This window comes from Coregonus clupeaformis, chromosome 24 (assembly GCF_020615455.1).
Source record: "Coregonus clupeaformis isolate EN_2021a chromosome 24, ASM2061545v1, whole genome shotgun sequence".
Taxonomy (NCBI): domain Eukaryota; kingdom Metazoa; phylum Chordata; class Actinopteri; order Salmoniformes; family Salmonidae; genus Coregonus; species Coregonus clupeaformis.
Genome location: NC_059215.1, coordinates 52,047,711 through 52,060,013, shown reverse-complemented (window position 1 = coordinate 52,060,013; position 12,303 = coordinate 52,047,711). Strand labels below are relative to the sequence as shown.

Here is a 12,303-nt window from a genome sequence, read left to right as displayed (position 1 = left end):
TCCACTTGGACTTTATGGGGTATTTTGTGTAGATCAGTGACACAAAATCTCAATTGAATTTATTTACATTTCAGGCTGTAACAATAAAATGTGGAAAAAGTAAAGGGGTGTGAATGCTTCCTGAAGGCACTGTATCTAAGTTTTCAGGGGGTGTTAGTTAATATAGCAAAATAAATCTTCTCATTAGATGACAAATGGTACTGTTCTGGTAGTAATATACATTTGAGACAGGTTTTGTAAGTTCTGATGGTGTTAGTGCATTTTGCAAAATAAATGTGTTGTTTTTGGCAAACACACATCAGTTTAGTGGGCTGCATCAACTGTTTTGCAAAAGTGAACCCTGATTCCAGAAAAGTGTTCAAGCAATAGTAACAAACTATAATATATTTGTTGCCATAATGTAATGAATGGTGAGACTACTTTGTCATTAGATAACAAATTCCACTGTTGAGATACATGTATGTATTTTAAGTTGAAGCACCAATCATAAATGTCATCTCAGGCCTACAGCGTGTTCTCGGCCAAGATAAACCAATAACATCTGTACTTAGGTAACACTTTCTTTAAGGGATAGTCAATATGCGGACGTCGGTAAGGGCCTGGAGACGTCCTGGTAGAGAATACACTCTAGGGCTAACATCACCGTCATGTGAGGCCTACAGTGTGTTGTATGATAAGCTATTGCCAATAACAATTTTGAGGGTTTTAGTTAATGAAAAATACATTTTCTAATCAGATAAAAAATGATACTGTTTCGATAGTTATTTAAAAGGAAACCCTTCACCAATCACCATAGTATTATTTTTCAGGCTATTTATCAACATTTGATCCCAAAATGTTTGAATAATATTAATTTTAATCCAACGGTTTGAAAAGTACTTTTAAAACTATATATAACTTCTTGGGCGACATGACCAAATTCACATAGAAATTGAGTTATAGATCTTTCATTCTAATTGAAAGCAAGTCTCATAAGCGGTAGATCTGTTCTATGTGCGCTATTTCTATGCTTCCCTTCCCAGTTTTTTTTGTTGCCCTTTTTACTTTTAGTTTTGTACACCAGCTTCAAGCAGGTAAAATACAATATTTTGTGTTATACAAAATGTTTCCCAGCGGTTTAGATGGTACAGTGATTTTCTACACAATGACTGCTTGTTTTGTCACAAACTGAAATTAGGCAAAATATTTTATCAACCAGGAAATGGTGAAGCGATTTCTGCATAGTTAATCTTTAAACGTTCTTTCAAGCAACAATACTCCCAATTGGTATTAGATAGAATGTCGTGTCCCCACCCACCTTGGTGGAAAACAACACGTGGTTACCTCGGTTACCCCAATGGCTCACAGCAAAAACGTAACCTTTTTCAAACTCTATAACTCTATATCTCTACCACCAACATCTCAACTCTTTGCATGTGATTGTTAACCTCCCTAAATATATATCAAATAATAGTAACTAGTGGAGTGTTTGGTTTTTTCATAGTTTATACAGTACATCATTACATTGGGAAATGTATTTAATAGGGAAAATATTCAATGTGATGTAGATTAAAACCTATGGATATACAGACAGTAGCAAAACATTTGAACAGTCGTAATACAGCATGGAACACTTTTACAATTCCAGTAACAAAGTAGAAAACAGTGTCCTGTTTTGGTGCTTGATCCTAATTCAGACAAAAAGAACACTATAAAACGTTTGATTACCATCTCGTACCATTTACTCTTGTTCATATATGAGGATGCAGCCCCCACCATGCTTTAAAATATGAACAGTGGTACTCAGTGATGTGTTGTGTTGGATTTGCCCCAAACATAACGCTTTGTATTCAGGATAAAAAGTTCATTTCTTGCAGCATTACTTAACTGCCTTGTTGCACACAGGATGCATGTTTTGGAATATTTGTATTCCGCCATCTCAAATGGACGGAGATGGCGGACAATGGACAGAGATGGCGCCGGAGAAGATGGCTGCCGTTTTACAGCCCTCTAACCAATTCTACAATTATGTGAGTTTTTTTCGCGTTATTTGTAATTTATTCTGTACATAATGTTTCTGCCATCGTCTCTTATAACCAAAAAGAGCTTCTGGATATCAGGACAGCGATTACTCACCTCGTATTGGACCAATATTTTTTCTTCAACGAGTCAGACGTGAAGGATATCCTACAGACACCCGACAAGGCCCAAATCCCCGTCATTCGCAGGAGAAAGAGACTGAGATATCGTGGACGGGGTGCCTTGTAAGGATCCGACGGCGAGCGAGTAAACTGCCTCTTCCATCAATCCTATTAGCCAATGTTCAATCATTTGAAAATAAATTAGATGACCTAAGATTACGGTTATCCTACCAATGGAACATTAAAAACTGTAATATCTTGGCTGAACGACGACATGGACAACATACAGCTGACGGCTTTGGTGACTAAACGGATGGCACTGTGATAGACTACATCCAATTTGCTGAGTAGAGTGTTGGAGGCTATTTTGTTAATGACATCGCCGAAGTCAAGGATCGGTAGGATAGTCAGTTTTACGAGGGCATGTTTGGCAGCATGAGTGATCATCCTTGAGATGTTTCCAATCAGGCCTTTATGGTAGAGTGGCCAGAAGGAAGCCACTCCTCAGTAAAAGGCACATGACAGCCCACTTGGAGTTCCCAAAAGGCTCCTAAAGGACTCTCAGACCATGAGAAACAAGATTCTCTGGTCTGATGAAACCAAGATTGAACTCTTTGGCCTGAATGCCAAGCGTCACATCTGGAAGAAATCTGGCACCATCCCTACGGTGAAGCATGGTGGTGGCAGCATCATGCTGTGGGGATGTTTTTCAGCGGCAGGGACATGGAGACTAGTCAGGATCGAGGGAAAGATTAACGGAGCAAAGTACAGAGAGATCCTTGATGAAATCCTGCTCCAGAACGCTCAGGACCTTAGACTGGGCTGAAGGTTCACCTTCCAGTAGGACAACAACCCTAAGTACTGAGTAAAGGGTCTGAATACTTATGTACATTTGGTATTTCAGTTTTTTATTTTTTGTACATTTGCAAGAATTTCTAAAAACGTGTTATTGCTTTGTCATTATGGGGTATTGTGTGTAGATTGATGAGGGGATAAAAACAATTTAATCAATTTTAGAATAAGGCTCTAACGTAACAAAATGTGGAAAACGTCAAGAGGTCTGAATACTTTCCGAATGCACTGTACACTTCCATTATTTAGTTTTTATTGTGAGGCTTTTGGGCGAACTAGGGCAAAACAGAGAAAACCATCCTGTTCATGAGAGTCTGAGCTTTAGACAGAGGGGTCAGATTAGTGTAGACAGAAGTAGGAAGAAGAGACTGTACCAACTTCAGGTGAGCCTTATGAGGCTTGTGAGCATCCTAGTGCCAAACGGAGTCTCAGCTTTCAATAGAGTGGTGATAATAGTTTGTAGGCCAAACCGGACGCTACAGACATTTTTGTGAGAAGACCAATTTTCGGGATGTCTCATGGTCTGACAAACACCGCTCTAGCTCTGCCACCTTCCACCGCAGATATCGGCAGATGTGGTGGATTGAGAAGCAACCAATGCAAAAACCCACATATCTCTATGTCACACCCTGATCTGTTTCACCTGTCTTTGTGATTGTCTCCACCCCCTCCAGGTGTCGCCCATCTTCCCCAGTATCCCCAGTGTATTTATACCTGTGTTCTCTGTTTGTCTGTTGCCAGTTTGTTTTGTTTCGTCAAAACTACCAGCGGTTTTCCCCTTGCGCCTGTCTTTCTCAAGTTCCTGTTTTCTAGTTTTCCCGGTATTGACCATTCTGCCTGCCCTGACGCTGAGACTGCCTGCCGTTCTGTACCTTTTGGACTCTGATCTGGGTTACTGACTTCTGCCTGCCCTTGACCTGTTGTTTGCCTGCCCCCTGTTTTTGTAATACACTTTTGTTACTTCGACAATGTCTGCATCTGGGGCTTCTCCTGAAACGTGATACTCTAGCTTAAACAGACAGATTTTTATGGGGATTTTTGTATTATGTTAATTAGACTTATCCTGAAGCCACAGCGCTCTCTTCACAATATCTATTTCCTTTTGTGGGAGCATTGCAAAATGTTGATTGGGATGTTTGACCTGGTTTGACGTACATTGTAAAACAAAGAAACTTTTCTGCATGGTTTTTTATTTCTGCATGACAAAAAAATCTACAAGGAAATTAGCTCTTTATCAATGGGGGTCAATGGGGAAGATGGATCGTTTTCCACAAAGGTGGGCGTGGTCTAGGGGAATGCCTTAACCGTGGTATATTGGCCATATACCATACCCACACATACCTTATTGCTTAATTATAGTATTTGTTGAGTTCTAATGAATGGTAAGAAAACCTTCCTATCCCATGACAAATGATACTGTTTTGATAGAGCTATTTAGTTTTGTGACAGGTATTAAGTTAGGACGGTGTAGTTTTGTCAAACACACTTCAGTTTAGTGGGTCTACATACAGTTTTTTGACAAAAGTGGTAGAGCAATAGAGAAATGAATATTATTGCAACACAAAACAAGAAACAACTGCACTAAACATGTATGATGAATTTAAAACAGTGCTAAACATGTATGAGGCTTGAAAGTAGTTTATTGGGCAATCAAAATACTACACGTCACCCATATAGAATTACACCATTTATTCACTTCATTTATCCAGTAACCAATCAATCATGTTTCAAGACAAAGTATGTTTATGCATAAAATGTACACTTCTTTCAGAAACACTAAACTAGTGCTACTCAGTATTTGAAGGACAGGCTTTTGTAATAATTTTGTTTAATTTTTTGTTAATCAGTGATTGTTTGATTGATTGACTGATATAGTAGTCTTATTGATGATGTCACAGTAAGCTGATGGTTAATTCCATAAGGAGACTGGAGAGGATCTCCGACGGCCCCATGCTGGTCGCTTCTCACCCCGTTCTGCGAAACAATTTAGAAAGCAATATAGCTGCTTCATCTTCAGCCACTGAGGAAGAGAGATTTTCCATTTTAGCAAATCATTTCAAATAAAAACCAGACCACTCAAACACTTACACACGTAAAGTAGTATAATTATTGTTCACTTTACAAAAAGTAGTTTTCACTTTTCACCAAGTCTAATCACATGACATTACTGGTAAAGTCTTTGATCTCATCCAGCTGCAATGTGTAAAAAACGGAATAATGCACAGCAGCATTTTGCATCAGAACACTCAACATTAGATATTGTAGTTGAGAGGTAAGGAGTGCCAATTTGACTTAGGGCATGATTAGGTGCTATGACAGTACAATACAATATAATATTTTAAAATACATGCCAAAACTTTCCAATTGTATTTCCAACTAAATTCCAATATTCACCCTACTTGTATTTTTAAAGAACATTTTTCCAAATACTTGCTTCGAAATGTATTTGAAATTAATAGAAATAAAAATAAATAGTATTTGAACCCGGATTTGGTACTTTTTTCACACACACACGCACACGCACACACACACACTAGACGTACCTTCCATGGGGACAGCTTCATTGAGTGTACTTGCTGCTAACAGGACACTCACAAGAGCGAACAGCAGTATCACAATCTGGATCTTCATCCTTTATTAAAGCACAGATAGCACAACAGGTCAAAACACACACAGGGTCCTCTTTCTCTGCCAGAGCACAGAGAGCACACCAGGTTAACAAAAATGCACAGTCTGCCGTGACAGGGATGGACCGAGTAGTGTCCAGCTGTATACAGCTTTCACATTTGAGAAAAGAAGTGGCTCAGTGAAAGCAAACTTACCTCTGAGTTGGAAGATTCTGGTTGATGCTGGTTGTCTGCTGATGTCTTCTGGACCTCAGTAGTAGAGTAGTGGAGTGTCTCTCTGTCATCTCTGTCTTATACTCTCTCTGCAGATACCTGCCCCGTCCTGCCACACCTCTCACAGTCAAAACACAAACCAGTTTACATCACAGCCATGTCAATAATCTCTGTCATGAACACCCTTGAGGGTATTTCACCCCCTGAAAAAAGAATGTGTACGCTTGTTTTAGTTTTTTTTTCAATTGGTTTTGCACATGCACTCAAAACAATCATGATATCCTCTATACAATAGTTTGTCATTTGTCATTGCAAATGCTCAACGGTTTTCTACAAATTACACAAAACATTAGACACAACCCTATACACATAAAGCAAACATCTACTATGTAAAGAATGTGAAACTTAATAAAATATTTTGTTCACGGTCCATAATATCGATTATTCTCATAACGCTATATCTCTACCACCAACATGTCAACTCTTTGCATGTGATCGACGAGGATGTTTTTAGTTAGTGTTTCTTGAGCAATGATGTGACTAATGGTAAGATGACCTTATTTATTAATTTCTAAAATGTTCTATAAGCAAGAATCCACTTGGACTTTATGGGGTATTTTGTGTAGATCAGTGACACAAAATCTCAATTGAATTTATTTACATTTCAGGCTGTAACAATAAAATGTGGAAAAAGTAAAGGGGGTGTGAATGCTTCCTGAAGGCACTGTATCTAAGTTTTCAGGGGGTGTTAGTTAATATAGCAAAATAAATATTCTCATTAGATGACAAATGGTACTGTTCTGGTAGTAATATACATTTGAGACAGGTTTTGTAAGTTCTGATGGTGTTAGTGCATTTTGCAAAATAAATGTGTTGTTTTTGGCAAACACACATCAGTTTAGTGGGCTGCATCAACTGTTTTGCAAAAGTGAACCCTGATTCCAGAAAAGTGTTCAAGCAATAGTAACAAACTATAATATATTTGTTGCCATAATGTAATGAATGGTGAGACTACTTTGTCATTAGATAACAAATTCCACTGTTGAGATACATGTATGTATTTTAAGTTGAAGCACCAATCATAAATGTCATCTCAGGCCTACAGCGTGTTCTCGGCCAAGATAAACCAATAACATCTGTACTTAGGTAACACTTTCTTTAAGGGATAGTCAATATGCGGACGTCGGTAAGGGCCTGGAGACGTCCTGGTAGAGAATACACTCTAGGGCTAACATCACCGTCATGTGAGGCCTACAGTGTGTTGTATGATAAGCTATTGCCAATAACAATTTTGAGGGTTTTAGTTAATGAAAAATACATTTTCTAATCAGATAAAAAATGATACTGTTTCGATAGTTATTTAAAAGGAAACCCTTCACCAATCACCATAGTATTATTTTTCAGGCTATTTATCAACATTTGATCCCAAAATGTTTGAATAATATTAATTTTAATCCAACGGTTTGAAAAGTACTTTTAAAACTATATATAACTTCTTGGGCGACATGACCAAATTCACATAGAAATTGAGTTATAGATCTTTCATTCTAATTGAAAGCAAGTCTCATAAGCGGTAGATCTGTTCTATGTGCGCTATTTCTATGCTTCCCTTCCCAGTTTTTTTTGTTGCCCTTTTTACTTTTAGTTTTGTACACCAGCTTCAAGCAGGTAAAATACAATATTTTGTGTTATACAAAATGTTTCCCAGCGGTTTAGATGGTACAATGATTTTCTACACAATGACTGCTTGTTTTGTCACAAACTGAAATTAGGCAAAATATTTTATCAACCAGGAAATGGTGAAGCGATTTCTGCATAGTTAATCTTTAAACGTTCTTTCAAGCAACAATACTCCCAATTGGTATTAGATAGAATGTCGTGTCCCCACCCACCTTGGTGGAAAACAACACGTGGTTACCTCGGTTACCCCAATGGCTCACAGCAAAAACGTAACCTTTTTCAAACTCTATAGCTCTATATCTCTACCACCAACATCTCAACTCTTTGCATGTGATTGTTAACCTCCCTAAATATATATCAAATTATAGTAACTAGTGGAGTGTTTGGTTTTTTCATAGTTTATACAGTACATCATTACATTGGGAAATGTATTTAATAGGGAAAATATTCAATGTGATGTAGATTAAAACCTATGGATATACAGACAGTAGCAAAACATTTGAACAGTCGATATACAGCATGGAACACTTTTACAATTCCAGTAACAAAGTAGAAAACAGTGTCCTGTTTTGGTGCTTGATCCTAATTCAGACAAAAAGAACACAATAAAACGTTTGATTACCATCTCGTACCATTTACTCTTGTTCATATATGAGGATGCAGCCCCCACCATGCTTGAAAATATGAACAGTGGTACTCAGTGATGTGTTGTGTTGGATTTGCCCCAAACATAACGCTTTGTATTCAGGATAAAAAGTTCATTTCTTGCAGCATTACTTAAGTGCCTTGTTGCACACAGGATGCATGTTTTGGAATATTTGTATTCCGCCATCTCAAATGGCAAAGATGGCGGACAATGGACAGAGATGGCACCGGAGAAGATGGCTGCCGTTTTACAGCCCTCTAACCAATTCTACTATTATGTGAGTTTTTTTCGCGTTATTTGTAATTTATTCTGTACATAATGTTTCTGCCATCGTCTCTTATAACCAAAAAGAGCTTCTGGATATCAGGACAGCGATTACTCACCTCGTATAGGACGAAGATTTTTTGTTCAACGAGTCAGACGTGAAGGATATCCTACAGACACCCGACAAGGCCCAAATCCCCGTCATTCGCAGGAGAAAGAGACTGAGATATCGTGGACGGGGTGCCTTGTAAGGATCCGACGGCGAGCGAGTAAACTGCCTCTTCCATCAATCCTATTAGCCAATGTTCAATCATTTGAAAATAAATTAGATGACCTATTATTACGGTTATCCTACCAATGGAACATTAAAAACTGTAATATCTTGGCTGAACGACGACATGGACAACATACAGCTGACGGCTTTGGTGACAAAACGGATGGCACTGTGATAGACTACATCCAATTTGCTGAGTAGAGTGTTGGAGGCTATTTTGTTAATGACATCGCCGAAGTCAAGGATCGGTAGGATAGTCCGTTTTACGAGGGCATGTTTGGCAGCATGAGTGATCATCCTTGAGATGTTTCCAATCAGGCCTTTATGGTAGAGTGGCCAGAAGGAAGCCACTCCTCAGTAAAAGGCACATGACAGCCCACTTGGAGTTTCCAAAAGGCTCCTAAAGGACTCTCAGACCATGAGAAACAAGATTCTCTGGTCTGATGAAACCAAGATTGAACTCTTTGGCCTGAATGCCAAGCGTCACATCTGGAAGAAATCTGGCACCATCCCTACGGTGAAGCATGGTGGTGGCAGCATCATGCTGTGGGGATGTTTTTCAGCGGCAGGGACATGGAGACTAGTCAGGATCGAGGAAAGATTAACGGAGCAAAGTACAGAGAGATCCTTGATGAAATCCTGCTCCAGAATGCTCAGGACCTTAGACTGGGCTGAAGGTTCACCTTCCAATAGGACAACAACCCTAAGTACTGAGTAAAGGGTCTGAATACTTATGTACATTTGGTATTTCAGTTTTTTATTTTTTGTACATTTGCAAGAATTTTTAAAAACGTGTTATTGCTTTGTCATTATGGGGTATTGTGTGTAGATTGATGAGGGGATAAAAACAATTTAATCAATTTTAGAATAAGGCTCTAACGTAACAAAATGTGGAAAACGTCAAGGGGTCTGAATACTTTCCGAATGCACTGTACACTTCCATTATTTAGTTTTTATTGTGAGGCTTTTGGGCGAACTAGGGCAAAACAGAGAAAACCATCCTGTTCATGAGAGTCTGAGCTTTAGACAGAGGGGTCAGATTAGTGTAGACAGAAGTAGGAAGAAGAGACTGTACCAACTTCAGGTGAGCCTTGTGAGGCTTGTGAGCATCCTAGTGCCAAACGGAGTCTCAGCTTTCAATAGAGTGGTGATAATAGTTTGTAGGCCAAACCGGACGCTACAGACATTTTTGTGAGAAGACCAATTTTCGGGATGTCTCATGGTCTGACAAACACCGCTCTAGCTCTGCCACCTTCCACCGCAGATATCGGCAGATGCGGTGGATTGAGAAGCAACCAATGCAAAAACCCACATATCTCTATGTCACACCCTGATCTGTTTCACCTGTCTTTGTGATTGTCTCCACCCCCCTCCAGGTGTCGCCCATCTTCCCCATTATCCCCAGTGTATTTATACCTGTGTTCTCTGTTTGTCTGTTGCCAGTTTGTTTTGTTTCGTCAAAACTACCAGCGGTTTTCCCCTTGCGCCTGTCTTTCTCAAGTTCCTGTTTTCTAGTTTTCCCGGTATTGACCATTCTGCCTGCCCTGACGCTGAGACTGCCTGCCGTTCTGTACCTTTTGGTCTCTGATCTGGGTTACTGACTTCTGCCTGCCCTTGACCTGTTGTTTGCCTGCCCCCTGTTTTTGTAATAAACTTTTGTTACTTCGACAATGTCTGCATCTGGGGCTTCTCCTGAAACGTGATACTCTAGCTTAAACAGACAGATTTTTATGGGGATTTTTGTATTATGTTAATTAGACTTATCCTGAAGCCACAGCGCTCTCTTCACAATATCTATTTCCTTTTGTGGGAGCATTGCAAAATGTTGATTGGGATGTTTGACCTGGTTTGACGTACATTGTAAAATAAAGAAACTTTTCTGCATGTTTTTTTATTTCTGCATGACAAAAAAATCAACAAGGAAATTAGCTCTTTATCAATGGGGGTCAATGGGGAAGAAGGATCGTTTTCCACAAAGGTGGGCGTGGTCTAGGGGAATGCCTTAACCGTGGTATATTGGCCATATACCACACCCACACATACCTTATTGCTTAATTATAGTATTTGTTGAGTTCTAATGAATGGTAAGAAAACCTTCCTATCCCATGACAAATTATACTGTTTTGATAGAGCTATTTAGTTTTGTGACAGGTATTAAGTTAGGACGGTGTAGTTTTGTCAAACACACTTCAGTTTAGTGGGTCTATATACAGTTTTTTGATAAAAGTGGTAGAGCAATAGAGAAATGAATATAATTGCAACACAAAACAAGAAACAACTGCACTAAACATGTATGATGAATTTAAAACAGTGCTAAACATGTATGAGGCCTGAAAGTAGTTTATTGGGCAATCAAAATACTACACGTCACCCATATAGAATTACACCATTTATTCACTTCATTTATCCAGTAACCAATCAATCATGTTTCAAGACAAAGTATGTTTAGGCATAAAATGTACACTTCTTTCAGAAACACTAAACTAGTGCTACTCAGTATTTGAAGGACAGGCTTTTGTAATATAATTTTGTTTAATTTTTTGTTAATCAGTGATTGTTTGATTGATTGACTGATATAGTAGTCTTATTGATGATGTCACAGTTAGCTGATGGTTAATTCCATAAGGAGACTGGAGAGGATCTCCGACGGCCCCATGCTGGTCGCTTCTCACCCCATTCTGCGAAAAAATTTAGAAAGCGCAGAAATAGCTGCTTCATCTTCAGCCACTGAGGAAGAGAGATTTTCCATTTTAGCAAATCATTTCAAATAAAAACCAGACCACTCAAACACTTACACACGTAAAGTAGTATAATTATTGTTCACTTTACAAAAAGTTGTTTTCACTTTTCACCAAGTCTAATCACATGACATTACTGGTAAAGTCTTTGATCTCATCCAGCTGCAATGTGTAAAAACGGAATAATGCACAGCAGCATTTTACATCAGAACACTCAACATTAGATATTGTAGTTGAGAGGTAAGGAGTGCCAATTTGACTTAGGGCATGATTAGGTGCTATGACAGTACAATACAATATAATATTTTAAAATACATGCCAAAACTTTCCAATTGTATTTCCAACTAAATTCCAATATTCACCCTACTTGTATTTTTAAAGAACATTTTTCCAAATACTTGCTTCGAAATGTATTTGAAATTAATAGAAATAAAAATAAATAGTATTTGAACCCGGATTTGGTACTTTTTTCACACACACACGCACACGCACACACACACACTAGACGTACCTTCCATGGGGATAGCTTCATTGAGTGTACTTGCTGCTAACAGGACACTCACAAGAGCGAACAGCAGTATCACAATCTGGATCTTCATCCTTTATTAAAGCACAGATAGCACAACAGGTCAAAACACACACAGGGTCCTCTTTCTCTGCCAGAGCACAGAGAGCACACCAGGTTAACAAAAATGCACAGTCTGCCGTGACAGGGATGGACCGAGTAGTGTCCAGCTGTATACAGCTTTCACATTTGAGAAAAGAAGTGGCTCAGTGAAAGCAAACTTACCTCTGAGTTGGAAGATTCTGGTTGATGCTGGTTGTCTGCTGGTGTCTTCTGGACCTCAGTAGTAGAGTAGTGGAGTGTCTCTCTGTCATCTCTGTCTTA

The 12,303-nt window shown here is 38.8% G+C and overlaps 2 long non-coding RNA genes across 2 annotated transcripts; both read right to left on the bottom strand.

Moving 5' to 3' along the window:
* Window positions 1-4,594: 4,594 nt before the first annotated feature.
* On the bottom strand, window positions 4,595-5,885 carry LOC121537372. Its single transcript, XR_005995052.1, has 3 exons — window positions 5,795-5,885; window positions 5,516-5,604; window positions 4,595-4,992 (listed from the first exon to the last, which is right to left on the bottom strand). It is a non-coding gene; the product is annotated as an uncharacterized LOC121537372 (long non-coding RNA).
* A 5,348-nt stretch (window positions 5,886-11,233) lies between these two features.
* Window positions 11,234-12,291, bottom strand: LOC121537370. Its single transcript, XR_005995050.2, has 3 exons — window positions 12,205-12,291; window positions 11,926-12,014; window positions 11,234-11,403 (listed from the first exon to the last, which is right to left on the bottom strand). It is a non-coding gene; the product is annotated as an uncharacterized LOC121537370 (long non-coding RNA).
* Between the last annotated feature and the right edge of the window lie 12 nt (window positions 12,292-12,303).